The sequence below is a fragment of the Mesoplodon mirus genome (genome assembly GCF_964341445.2).
Source record: "Mesoplodon mirus genome assembly, chromosome: 20".
NCBI lineage: Eukaryota > Metazoa > Chordata > Mammalia > Artiodactyla > Ziphiidae > Mesoplodon > Mesoplodon mirus.
Window position 1 is genome coordinate 21163823 of NC_138996.1, and position 14871 is coordinate 21178693.

At 38.0% G+C, this 14871-nt stretch overlaps 1 long non-coding RNA gene across 2 annotated transcripts in view; it reads right to left on the reverse strand.

The window, feature by feature from the left end:
* Positions 1–14871, reverse strand: part of LOC309795726 — a 136635-nt gene that overhangs the window by 15379 nt on the left and 106385 nt on the right. For both annotated transcript variants that reach the window (XR_014292351.1, XR_014292352.1), the window contains exon 2: positions 1052–1172. This is a non-coding gene — a long non-coding RNA (uncharacterized lncRNA). The remainder of the gene's footprint in view (positions 1–1051; positions 1173–14871) is intronic.

Sequence of the window (14871 nt, forward strand, 5' to 3'; positions counted from 1 at the left end):
GCCTGCCACGGGTGGAAATCTAGCCTGTTCACTCAAACTTTGCTAGTGAGGGTGGGGATGGGGCTGTGGTTTTGTCTGAAGGTTTTCTCTTTCAAGGCTGCCTTTTACCTGGTCCTGGGGCTACAGACAGGAGGCTGTACTAGGGTCCTTCATCTGCTACTGCTGGTGCTTAGGAGCTGTCAGCTTCTCCAGTTTTCAGTCTGAGATACATGAGGCCAAAAGAAAACTCAGAATTCACCAGCTTGTCATTCCTAGATATATTTATATCTATATCTACCGGTCTTGAAGTTTTCCTTAGTGGGTACAACAGGGAAAAGTACATCTATTCCTCTTCAACCTCTCTGAAAGTGTGATGAAAGTCATATGACTCTTTTTTTTAATTAAGGTGTAAGTGATATACTACCTTCAGATGTACAATAAAATGGTTCAGTATTTGTATATATTGTAAACTGATCACATTAAGTCTAGTTAACATCTATCTTTAAAACTTTAAAATAAGCTCAATAAAATGTTTATTATAATATTTTATAATATTTAATGTAATACATGTCTCTATACCATTTTCTTTAGTTGGCATTAAAGGAGGGTAAAATCTCAAACACAGATCTGTTATTACCCCCAGCAAAAAATATATCCCTTTGGTGAAATGCAATAATACTAACTGTGAGGTTGGATAATGTGGACACAGCGTAATTTAAGAGACTTTCAGTGGAAAGGAAAATCAAGAGATAGTTGTGACGTGGTATTCTTTTAAAAACCCCATTAAAATATTGGGGGATGATGGGGTGCAGATGGAGAAGTGAAAACAAGGTCTAGGGTGACTGTATTTTACCTGGAACTCTCCTGGTTTTAACACCAAATGTCTCTTAGTCCTGGGCAAACAGGAACAGTAGTCACCCTAATTCAAGAACTATGCTTATTTATAGATACTGTGCAATCTTAATCTTATAAGTAGACATACCTGTGGCTATTTTATTAATAAGGCATCAAAGGAATCACTAAATTACGGGGCATACATCACCACATTCTCTGACCTCGTCCACCATTGTACCTGTGTGCTCATGATTTGTTCCAGTCGTCACTGAATTGGGCTTTCTGCTTTTGTTCTTCACCTCCTGGAGCCTCACCTCCTGGAGCCTCTCTGTTTCCAAACAGCAGCGGTCTTAAGAATACTGAAAAAATACATTTATGATTAGAAAACTTTACTGACTAGAACCAAATTTATCTGTTTGTTATATTATCTGTAGAATCACAGCTGTTTTAAAATGAATTAATGATGTAGGTTACTATAGTTACTGAAGTTATACTGAATCAATTACTTAATGGAATCTTCATTTACAAGAAATGATAGTGATGTAGAATAATCTAGTATTATTAAAAAGTAACACTTTGCCGTACAGCAGAAGCTAACACAACATTGTAAAGCAACTGTACTCCAATAAAAATTAATAAAAGTGATAAATCATAAAAATTTAAATAATTTTTTTGTTATGTATACCCACTTTAAGTAATCAATGTGAGTTTTGCAGTGTGTTATATAAATGTTAGGAATGTAGTACACTGAATTTAAATCCTGTAAAGAGGCTAATTTTTAAATGAATCTAAGTTAATTTTTCTTTAGAGTAATAAACCTTTAGTTATGTCTATAGTCTTTCTTCAAAAGTGTTTTTAATATTATACTATAGACATTTTCCCTAAAGTTTAACACCTTTACCATTCAAATCATCAAACACATCTGAGTTTACTTGTCCTTTACATAGTATATTTAAGTATTAAAAGAAATTTTCTGTCTGCATTTTAAAGCTTCAAGCAAATTTCCAGTTAAAAAATATCTTCCAAATTACCAAGATTCCTGCTAAGGAAGGACGTGCACAGTAGCAATTAGGACAGTTAATCAGTTGGCTTGCTTTGTCATCTAAAGGGGAAAAATCATTAGCAAGACACTGGGTGGCTAGTGACAGCTTAAATACTTAAAAATCACAAAACTGTCAGCTCCTTCATTTAAAAGAAAGGGATAGGTTGAGCCTTTTTTCAGTTTAAGTTTTTGATTTATGTCACTTTGTAAAAACCTAAACACTTGGAGCCTTGTCATGCAAAAAACTTAAAAAACCTCTTAATAAAAGTTAAACAAGGGGCTTCCCTGGTGGCACAGTGGTTAAGAATCTGCCTGCCAATGCAGGGGACATGGGTTCAAGCCCTGGTCCCAGAAGATCCCACATGCCGCGGAGCAACTAAGCCTGTGCGCCACAACTACTGAGCCTGTGCTCCACAAGAGAAGTCACTGCAATGAGAAGCCTGCACACCACAACAAAGAGTCGCCCCCGCTCGCAGCAACTCGGGAAAGCCCGTACGCAATGAAGACCCAATGCAGCCAAAAAAAAAAGCTAAACAAATTGTTCTAGAAAAAGTCAAAAGACTTGTCTGCACACTACATCAGAACCTCATCAGACCTTAGTAAACATTATGTCAAGAGGTTCACATACTAGTGTCCAAAAATGCCCTTTGAAATATAACAATGAAATGTTAGAAATACCACAAAATGAATAGATTAATTTTAATAGATCTACTCTCTCAAATGGCTTAAATAAACAGAGCCATACCTGTGCTAAAAACCAAAAACCAACCAGCCAATTATACCTGTCGTTTGAGGATCAACACTAGACTCAAGTGACGAATTGCCATAAAAACACCTTTCAATTGACTTGAACTACTTAAGCATCTCGACGATCTCTAGTAAAAATACCACGTGTACTCTATTTAACATCAACTTTATAACCATTAGTGTTCCAGACTCATCAATACTCAAGTCACTGAATCAACTCTTTTTTCATTCAATTTTCAGAGTTCTTTTTTGCATAATCATCATGTTAATCATGAAGTGATCCCAACTCAGGATACTCGAGTGTGTACTAAGATTTCCTAAACTTTCTAAGGTAGATGTGGACTCCATTTTCAAACCATATTCTTTCCTTTACAATAAAACAGAATGTGAAAGTCACTGGGGGACACATAGGATACAAACTAGCATCTAGATTTTATTAGATTTTATTCTAATAATGGTAGCTTTGCCATCATTAAATTAACTATGATTACTTTCTGAATGCCTTAACTATGTTAATACACACAGACTCTTACATGACCAGTTCGATTTGCACAATTTACTTAAATGGTACTTAAAAATAAACAGTCAGCAATGAGTATAAAATTGCTACCATTGCAACTCTTCGAAGAATTTTTAAAAGTTACTCAAGTGACCTCACTTGAGTAATTATTTATCACATACTTGCCAGGGAGTTTACTGTGCTTTTGACAAAAAAGCTAAGGGTCAGCAAAGCTATAGTCAAATACTCAGCTAATAATATATTGAACAAATTACTGGTACTTTCAGATGTGGTATACACCTGAAGTAATCATTAAATTCATCCAAATCCCATGTGTAGGGGAAGTAGTGGAAGCTTTTATTTGAGAATATAACACTTTTTACCTTAGTGTTTAGATGAGTATGGAAACCAATGAGGTAGGGGAACGAAGGTTCTGAGAGAGATTTCGGAGAGAAAGTGAGGAGAATGTCAAGACGCTTATTATATATGGTCCAAGCAACCTGGACCAGGAGCAGGAAGAAAGCACTGAGTCCAGTGTTATGTTTTAGCTAAGATCTTACGAGAGAATTTTAGAGAGAGATGAAAGTTAAAAGGTCCAAATAAATTTTTTTTCCTAAAATCTTTGTAACCTTAAAAACCCTATGTTGAAAGCACAAGACACCTCTGCTTTATTGCCTTTGGAACATGCTTTAAAATTTAAGGTCATGGGTACCTCGCATATTACTGGATAATATAAAGGGACAATGCCCAAGGCAGTAAGATAGAACATCCTACATTTGAAATATAGAAAAATCAGGAGAAAACAATCAACAACCATGGAAATAAAGGGTAGTGGGAGTACATAGAGGAACACATTATTAAGTGAACAATTTGATGATTTTTCATAAATTGGACACTTGTGGAACCACCACCCAAATTAAGAAAGATTAACCCTTATTTTGTTACCGATACAAATCTCACCCAACCAAAGATAACCACTGACCCAACTTCTAAAAACCTAGATCAATTTTGTATATTTTTTTCTCTACGTATAAATGCTAATGTGTAAGGGGGAATCTTGCAGTACATACTTGTTTTAGTCTATTTGGGCTGCTATAATAAAATACCATAAACTGGGTGATTTATGAACAGCAAACATTTATTACTCACAGTTCTGAAGGCTGGGAAGTTCAAGATCTCACTGCTGGAAGATATGGTGTCTGGTGAGAAGGGCCTGCTTTGTGGCCTACAGGGCAAGGGAGCTCTGTCAGGTCTCTTTGATAAGGGCACTAATTCCTTTCATGATGTCTCAACCTTTAAGACCTAGTCACCTCTCAAATGCCCCATCCCCTAATACCATCACGTGGCCACTAGGTTTTCAAAATATAAATACTGGGGGGACATAAACATTCAGTCCATTGTAATGCTCATTTGTGTGTGGTTTCTTTTGCCTCTTTAGCACATGTGAAATTTTTCCATATGATTCATCTAGGTGTAGTTTACTCTCACTGCTGTATGCATAACAGAATTTTCAGAGGAGAATGGGTTAATGCAGCATTGCTTACAATAGTCAAGGCATGGAAGCAACCTAAATGTCCCATCGACAGATGAATGGATAAAGAAGATGTGGTACATATATACAGTAGAATATTACTCAGCCATAAAAAAGAACAAAATGATGCCATTTGCAGCAACATGGATGGACCTAGAGATTATCACACTAAGTGAAGAGAAAGACACATATCATATGATATCACTCATGTGGAATCTGATTTTAAAAAATGATATAGATGAACTTATTTACAAAGTAGAAACAGATTCACAGATATTGAAAACAAATTTTTGGTTACCAAAGGGGAAACATGGAGGAGAAGGATAAATCAGGAGTTTAGGATTAACAGACACACACTACTATATATAAAATAGGTAACCAACAAGGACCTACTGTATAGCACAGGGAACTCGATATTCTATAATAACCCATATGGGAAAAGAATCTGAAAAAGAATGAATATATGTATAACTGAATCACTTTGCTGTACACCTGAAACTAACACAACATAGTAAATCAGCTATATTCCAATAAAATAAATAAAATTTAAAAATAGGTATTTTCATTTTTATTTATTAGAAAAAATATGGCTAGCAAACAAAGCCATGATTCAGATTTATGGGTGCTTAGGATAAGGCTGGAACATGTGTATCTGTAAAAAGTAAAAGCACATTTAAAGAAAAACATGAATTCATTATTACTGTGGGTTGTATACAGCAATGGCAGAAATTATGTTCAGTTGACAGCATAATGTTAAACATTGATGAGGGCATGAGGCTATGTCCTGTGATTTCCAGGGAGCAGAAAGAATGAAGTGTTACAGTCAGTTGGATCAATGGAGGATATCTTTTCAGAGTGAGATAACAGGTAACCCGTTAAAGGCACCTACTAGGTTAACTGGTTATCAGTTTCTCTGCTGAATCTCCTGAGATCACATGAGTCAAAGTGATCATCACAAGGAATCTGGTGGCTCTACCTCTTATTTCTTTACCCAGTTTTTCTAGTTCTCTGTGGATCAGAGAAAAAAATCACAATGTCCCTTTTTAGGAAAGAAAGGACACTGTCAGTGAGGTTGAAAGATCTTGGCAAAATTGATCAGCAAGTGGCTGAAAAACATGGTGTAAATGGATTCTAAGGGATATAGACCACACAGAGCTAAATGTAAAGCCTGGTCTGGTTGAGTTTATCCATTCAGATGCGCTCAATTGGAATTTCTTGTAACTATATTGGTTCAAGTACTTGGAGCAATATTATACTCAGAAAGGCTGAGTAATTGAAGCCTGAACTCATAGTTCTCTTCTAGTCATGAGGTTGAGATGCTGGGACTTCTGTGGCATATTTGGAGGAGAGTTCAAAATCTCTGAGATACGGGAACGTTTAAGTGCATCTACTGCTGGCAGCCTGTTAAGCCATGTGCTGTTGTGGTACTCAAGTGGGCCATCTTTGAGGACATTCTTTTTACTGGGGCATAAAGAAACACAGTGGTGAAGAGAGCCCTAACATCCTAGGAAAGCTCTAGAAGGTGATCCCATGGAATTAGGCCCACGATTTCAATAGAAATAATTGGATCCTGGAATAGTGGTGTTTAACTTTTAGAAACAGAGTAGGGGCAATAACCAACTGTTTTGTTCGCGATCCAGAGAAGAGAGGACTTAACTCAAGGTTCATGCTCCGATGTAAGCTGCCTGGATGTCTGGGCCTTATGGTGGAGCATCCAGTGGTACTTGAAGTGTCTATGGCAGACGGGGGCAGTATGGTAGTCCCCAGAGGGGAATCGCAATGCAGACTTCCAAGAGTTTGAAGCAAAGCTATGATAGTCTTTTCTACCTCCAACTATTCTCTACTTGAACAGAAGCTCCTGGCTTGCTACCGGGTCCCTCATCATGGTACACCAAGTCACTTGGCAGTGGCAGCTCGGCAAGTAATCCAGTAATTTTTTGGTCATCAAATCATAAAGCGACTGGTGTGCCTGGCATTCCATTATTGCTGGAAATGCTGTGTACAAGATCAGGCCTGAGCAGGTTTGGGAGACTCAATGCTTTGCAAAAAAAAAAAAAAAAAAAAAGCATGTGTATTCCTTTCCACTGCTTCTCTGTCACTCCTCCAACCGTGTACCTGTGGAATCATGATGGTTGTTTTTTTTTTTTTTTTTTTTTTTTTTAAGGTACGCGGGCCTCTCACTGTTGTGGTCTCTCCCGTTGCGGAGCACAGGCTCCGGACGCGCAGGCTCAGCGGCCATGGCTCACGGGCCCAGCCGCTCCGCGGCATGTGGGATCTTCCCGGACCAGGGCACGAACCCACGTCCCCTGCATCGGCAGGCGGACTCTCAACCACTGCGCCACTAGGGAAGCCCCATGATGAGTTTTTGAATAACAGAAGAGGACACAGTTAACCAATTAACAGATGAAGAACTCAGAGAGGCCTGGTTTACACGGTGTGCAGCAGCCACCAGCTGGAGGTGTCCTGCTGCACTGTAGCTCCACACAGGGCTCATCCTGCTAGACAGAAGGGAAATCCTTCCATGTGGCAGTGATTGGAGCAGTACATTTGACTGTTCACTCTAGTTGAAAAGGTTCAGTTCTACACTAATTCCTGAACAATGCCTATTGGATTAGCTGGCTGATCAAGAACTTAGAAAGGATGAAATTGGAAGATGGCTGACAGGCAAGTCTGGAGTGGTGGGAATTAGTGGATATTTGTCAAAATAGGAACGAAGTGCAAAGATGTTTGTGTCCTATTTAAATTCCCTAAAGAGCATTTACTACAAAGAAGGATCTTAATAATCAAACAGACAAGAACTGTTTGTAGCCTTTTTCTTTGTGTACTTGTGAAAGTAAATACACTTTTTTTCAGATGGCTGGTTCTTGCTCAGTGGGGCCAATAACATGGACTTTTCCTCATCAAAACGGATCTGCTTTGTGCCCAAATGACCAAGACCAGGCTAATGCTGGGCCAATCTGGTACCATTTTCCAGTGGACTCACCAGCCATGTGACTGAAGACTGATTACACAAAGTGTCTTCTGCCATGAAAGGAGAGAGTGGTTGTTCTCACAGAGACAGTTACTCTGGATAACTGACCATGCCTTGCACACTTTTGCCAGCGCCATCGTTCATGTGCTCACGGAATGCCTTTTCCTGGCCACTTTACTAACAATGTCGTTTCTAATTTAAGAAATTCATTTTACCACTAATGAAGGGTGCCAGAGATCGTGCCACAGAATCCACTGAAAGAATTCAATCAAAATCAGCTGACCTGATAAAATGGCGGAAATGGCCAACTGATGACTCAATTGTAATGCCATCTGGGAGGGGGGGAAAACCCAGAAAATTTGAGGTCCTGTCCTACAGGCTGTAGCATAAGCCTTAAAATGGAAGACTGGAAGACTATATTGTGGTTTCCCTAGTAGTCCTTACATCAGCGGGAGGAGAGAGCCATCCCTTCTCACTATAATGCCTACTCATCCATTCACAGTATTTTTCTTCCTATCCACAGAAACTTGGGCTCAGTTGGGCTGGCAGTCCTAGTACCCAGGAGAGAGACACCCATGCCAAGGATCATGGTTCCATTAAACGGGAAGATGAGACTGCCAGCTGGCCATTCAGAACTCATTTTCTACTGAACTGACAAGCAGATGAGGGGATTAATTTGTAAGCTGTGGTGATTTATCCAAATTACCAAGGGAAAATCGGGTTATTATTAGACAAAGCAGAGAAAGAGAACTATGCTTGGACCTGGAGGCTTCATAAGGAGTTTCTTTGTATTCCCATGTTCAGTAATAATGTCAGCGGGAAACCAGGACAACTGAATAAGGTCAGGACTGACATGAACATAGAATCTGTGGAAGTAAATTTTTGTGTTGCCCAGCCAAATAAGAACCCCCTCCCACTAAGGCACCACGTAAGGCAAAGGGAATAAGAAATTAGATAGAGGAGGAAGGGAACTACGGCTCCTGCCTTTGAGCTTGTGATTGGCTACAGAGGTAGTAGTTATGTCTTAGGCCAAATAACTCCTTTTCCTCCATTTTTTAAACCTTGTGTGGTTAATGTTATAATCTGGGATCCATGGAAGGTGTGATTAAGTTGACATCACCCTGTGATGATTTGGTGACAGGTGGGGTTTTGTGATTTGCTCTCTGTTGGTCAGGAATGGGTGCTGAGTTGCAAAATATGTGAAGAGTGTTGGCTAAACTCCATTTGCTACTTCCTGCCTGCCCACACACCTATTTTCTGCTACTCTTTTGTTTGTGCTCTAAGGAGTGGACCCCTGGGGACTGCATTTTATCTGGGGTTTCCTGCCCTCTGGCTGCCGGTTGGATTCAGCCAGTGGAGGACTGCAGCAGCAGTCGATTGTTGAATGGAGGAGAGAGTGGTAAGGATATTTCTTCCCCACATCCTTCCTCCATGCTGGCAGTGACCGCCTCTCTCTGAAACTGGGGGTTCTGCTGAGCTGTCCAGTTTGCCCTCAGAAACACTCTTCCCTTTGCCACAGGAGACTGGCGGTGGTCATAGCTTCCTGCTGTTGCTAGTCCCTGGATTCCCATACCCTTCATTAAATTCTCTTAGTGATTCGAACTGAGTGTGCCTTCTCTTTCCTGCTGAGGTTCAAACTAATATGCAGAAAGTATAACCAGAGAATCCCTGTCAACAGAGTGACTTGAACCATCTTTAACCGCCCCCCCCCCATACATTTATTTAAATTGTTTCTAGAGAGTCACTTTGTCAAAGCTCTAGATGTAATGAATGGAAGACTGAGGATGCTGGTGCTCATTTGTGCTCTTGCGGAGGTATTCATTTACCCGCCAACTCACAATTTCCTACGTTCTTGAAGCATATCCAAGGAAGAATAAATACACTTTTTGAATGAAATGCTGGTTTGAGGTTATGGAAGAACAGATTATATAGTAATACCGGGCTGTTCTAATACTAAATTTTTTGGTCTTCATGAAACTGTTTAACTTAAATCCTGCACTAGAATGGAAGTTACCATTCCGGGTTCCTCGGTGCCTTAATGCCCTTATCACTACATGAGAAAATCAGTAGATCCTAATGCATGAACGTGTTGTGAGGATTAAATGCGATGAGGCGTGCAAAACATTCAGGACAGTGTTTGGCTCTCAATAAATGATAATTAAGTAGGAGCTGCTGTTCCTTCACACATTCATGTGCACTCTGCGGTCAAGAGCACAGTTGTATTTACTTTATTCCCCATCCAACCCAACCTTCAGACACCTAGGAGACAATTTTACGTAAGTTTAGGAGGCGAAAGCAGCAATGAGTTCTCCAGTGCGGCTTTTCAGCTACTGTCTTATAAACTGCTCTTCTCTTATTTTTCCAGCACTGCACAAAGCCCCTAATTACAGGTCTTATTCCACTGGAGAGTATGAGTTACAATGTAACCACCTAACAGATAGCGAAACTTAGTGTGTGATTATACATCGCCCTTTAACTGTCCTCGTTAGAGTTCCTCTTATGAGTAAACTTAACTTTCCTTCTCGTTTACCTCCTGAGATAACATCATCCTTCAAATTAAAACTTAGAGCAACATATTTGATTGAAACTTCAGGAACTAACAGTAGTAAATATTTCTGTAAAGAGAAACTATTCTAAACACCTTATTTTACCTATATTCGTAGTATGCCCTCATTTAATGTCTTCTTTTAAAGAGAAAATTTATCAGGGAAATCCATTATTGTAAAATGAAAAATGATTTAAAATTGGCATTATGTATCGCTGCATTTCAATTCCAGGACCTGTCCACAAACTATTGAGTTCTGAGATGAGAAAGATATCTGAAACAGCAAGGGACCTGTGTCAAATAACCACAGGAAAGTTGATTGCCCTGAAAGACTTCAGTAGAATATGTTAATTAAAATCTGCACTCAGGCCTCCTCAGCAGTTTGGCTGTTGACAAAAGCACTTCAAAACAGTTTCAAGAGATTATGTTTTTCATGTTAGGGAGCAATTGAAAGGCCAGTAATACCTCAATCATTTGAGATAAAAATACAATCTAAATTGTCCTGTAAGAGAGTAGATAAAAAGTATAGGCATTGTAATGCTCTTTTCGCAGGCAGCCTGATAAAGTCTAGCTTATACTGACGTAGTTATAAAGCAGGCCTAATCAAAGGTAGATTTATTCTAGATTTTCTTTCTATCACTCGACTTAGGATAGAAGTGTATGGAAACAACTTCCAAGGTGGAATAAAATTATATAAACATTATTACTACGTTAAAACAAAGATAAAATAACACCACAGTTACCCAGCATTGTTGGGAAGTTCAGTTAAAGACGTTGCTTAACTGAAGTTTAACTCAATAGTGGAACAAACAGAAAAAGATAATTGGCTTTTTTCATACTTTGCATATTCTACATATTGTTGCAAATAGTTATTCTGAAGTAACTTCAATTTATCATGTAAAACTATAGATGTCAGATTCTTTCAGGATTGCACAGTTGACTAAGGTATTACAGCACTAGTCGGATGTTCTATTGTATTTTATAATGATACTGAATCACTTGAGACTGTCATACTCGGCATTTTCCAGTTTCCTTAATTTTTAAGTAGTAATGTTGGGAAAAATCATTGGGCCATTAAGATAAAACTCAGTAGACAAAATTAGTTGAACTCCTCCATAAGAAACACTTGGTAGACAGGGAGTTAACTAATTTGCTATTAGTATTTCATTTTGAATTACTAGAAATACAGAAGAATAAGATGAAGTGATTTTTCTTGTTTTCATGGAGTTTGGGCAGAAGGCAAAATGGTGAGATGATTAAAATAGCTGCCAGATCACCTATTCAAGACATATGTAGAGAATGAGAAATCAGTTACGAGACCTTTATGCTCAATACCCATCTCCAGGGTATATAACAGAAATAATTTATTAAAAGGCTGAAGAAGTTAATGAGGAGGATCTCTTTGCTATCAGGGTACTGTTCATCATTCATCTGGTATTTTCCAAAATGGCAACCTCACTAACACACACATACACTTGGTTTTATTTTCTCTGTCTTACTCTCCCTGAACCCTTGCCCCTGTTTCCTGGCATCACCTACCATTGATTATTCTCATTAGGGAAAATAGTATTTCTTGCTAGTTATTTAAGTTTTCACTTAAGTGTTTTTAAAAAAATGCTATCATTGTTTTTATGTCTTACAAACTTCTCAGATTTATTCCCAAGTATTTATCTTGAGGCTTATCTTATTACATTGTAATAAAGTTTTACTTTAAAACATTCCAGACATGCACAAAAGAAGACAGAAAAACATAAGTAACCTCTGTATGCCCACCACACATATGCCAAAATTATAAGGATGTTTTTCTTTTTCTGAATTGTTTTAAGTAAAATTCCAGGTATTATGCCATCTCTAAAGATATGAACATTTGCATGTGTAACTAAAATGCTATTAGCACAAAGAAAATTAGTATCTACAATAAGTGATATCATTTAGCACCTAAATGTCCATCGACAGAGGAATGGATAAAAAGGATGTATACATATATACAATGGAATATTACTCAGCCATAAAAAAGAACAAAATAATGCCATTTGCAGCAACATGGATGGACCTAGAGATTATCATACCAAGTGAAGTCAGACAGAGAAAGACAAATATCATATGATATCACTCATATATGGAATCTAATTTTAAAAATGATATCATTGAACTTATTTACAAAACAGACTCACAGATTTTGAAAACAAACTTACAGTTACCAAAGGGGAAATGTGGAGGGGAGGGATAATTTAGGAGCTTGGGATTAACATACACACACTACTATATATAAAATGGATAACCAACAAGGACCAACTGTATAGCACAGGGGACTCTACTCAATATTCTGTAATAACCTAAATGGGAATAGAATCTGAAAAAGAATGAATATATGTATATGTATAATTGAATTGCTGTGCTGTACACCTGAAACTTACATAACATTTTCAATCAATTTACTCCAATAAAATTAATTAAAAAAGAAAAAGAAAAATGTCGTTTTATCATTTGTTGTGTGAATCAAAATCCAGACAAGATCTACCCTTTATTAGAGAATTAAGTCTTTTTATTCTTTTCTAAAGAATTTGTGCTCCCAACTTTGTTTTTCTAAATTATGTTTTCTATTTGGTGAAGAAACCAGGCCAACTGACCTGTAGAACATCCCACAGTCGGAATCTATTTGCCTCCTAATGGTGCCATTTATTGTATTTCCTTTTTTCTTTGTCCTTTAATCTTCAAATTAGTTCCACAAGTTTTATTAGATCCAGTTCATTTTTTTTTCCAAGAACAGTCAATAAGAAGGAGCTGCTGTGTAACTCACATGTATATCAGAAGGTCCTTAATATCTGATGGTAGCATTCTTAGTAATGCTGAGATTGGTCAGTGGCTTTATGTGGTGAAAACCTTGTCCTTTCATCATAAAACTCCTCATTAACCTGTCTTCTGATGGTTTCATCCATTGATAAAAATTTGCCTAAATCAATTATTTCTAGTGGTGTGTTGGAGTCTGCCTCCATCGGCTCATAAAAGCCTATTACGTACATTTCTTTGCAACTCCATGTTCAAAGACTCAAAAATTTGTAGCTTGAAATTAACCATGATAGAATTATTTACACCACAAAAATCAGCAAATCCTACATATCAGAGTTTTTCTTTTTAGAGGGCCAGTTTATCAGCGCAGCATTATTTCATAGGTTAAAAATCAAGGTTTTATCAAATGCTGGACAGGGTGTGGAGAAAAGGGAACCCTCCTACACTGTTGGTGGGAATGTAAGTTGGTACAGCTACTATGGAAAACAGTATGGAGGTTCCTCAGAAAACTGAAAATAGAACTACCATATGACCCAGCAGTCCCACTCCTGGGAATATACCTGGACAAAAAACTGTAATTCAAAAAGATACATGCACCCCTTTGTTCATAGCAGCACCCCTATGTTCATAGCAGCACTGTTCACAATAGCCAAAACATGGAAACAACCTAAATGTCCACTGACAGGTGGATGGATAAAGAAGATGTGGTACATATATACAATGGAATACTACTCAGCCATAAAAAATAAAGAACGCCATTTACAACATGGAAGCAACTAAAGGTTATCATACTAAGTGAAGTAAGTCAAAAAGAAAGACAAATACCATATCATATCCCTTATATGTGCAATCTAAAATACTGCACAAATGAACCTATCTACAAAACTGAAACAGACTCATAGACATAGAGAACAGACTTGTGGTTGCCAAGGGATGGGGAGAGGGAGAGGGATGGACTGGGAGTTCGGGGTTGGTAGATGCAAACTATTCCATTTAGAACAGATAAACAGCAAGGTCCTACTGTATAGCACAGGGAACTGTATCCAATCTCCTGGGATAAACCATAGTGGAAAATATTAAAAAAAGAATGTCTCTGTGTATACTTTGCTGTACAGCAGAGACAGGCACAACACTGTAAATCAACTCTACTTCAATAAAAACACTTTTTTTTAAATCAAGGTTTTATAATTCTCCCACCAATTCCACATTTCTAAGCCAGAATTATTCTGTAAAGAACGTTTTCTCAACGATGGCTATTTGGCAACCCTGAAAAATAATGCTTTATTTTAGGTCCCTCAGTGTAGAGGGACCTCACTGCCTTTCCGCATTGGGAAAGCCTTTGTTCCTTTACCTGTACCTCTATCTGCTCCTGTTTTGAAAATCTCTCTCTCTCCGTATCTCAAGATTAATGTAACATACAATTATTATGATAACCAATATGTAGGGGCTTATCCATGCCATCGCACGATAATTAAACCATGCTTTCCTCTTGATCTCCGCACTGTTCTTCTGTGGGACTGAGTTCTCTTTGTTGGATTTCTTATCACCGCTGCTGTTACAATTAGTAGTATCGCTTCTGTGGTCGAAAGTCACACAAAAAACTTTCAGTGTTTCATGTTGGTCTGCTGGTGGAATCGTTTTATTTTTGCTTTCATTTTTGAAAGAGATCTTCATTGGGTATAGAAATAACGTATAGAAAGCACTCTGAAGGTATTACCCTTTTATCCATAATTTCCTTTAAGAAGTCAGCTTTGTATCTTACTGTTAAATCCTGTGAAGGCGATTTGCTGTTTTCTTTTGACTGCGTCAAAATTTGTCTCTGTTTTTGGTATTCAGCAGTTTTAGTATGATGTGTGGTGCTCTTTGACTTATACTGCTTGAGTTACTTGAATTGTTGGCTTGGTATTTTAAATCAGTTTTGGAAAGTTCTTGG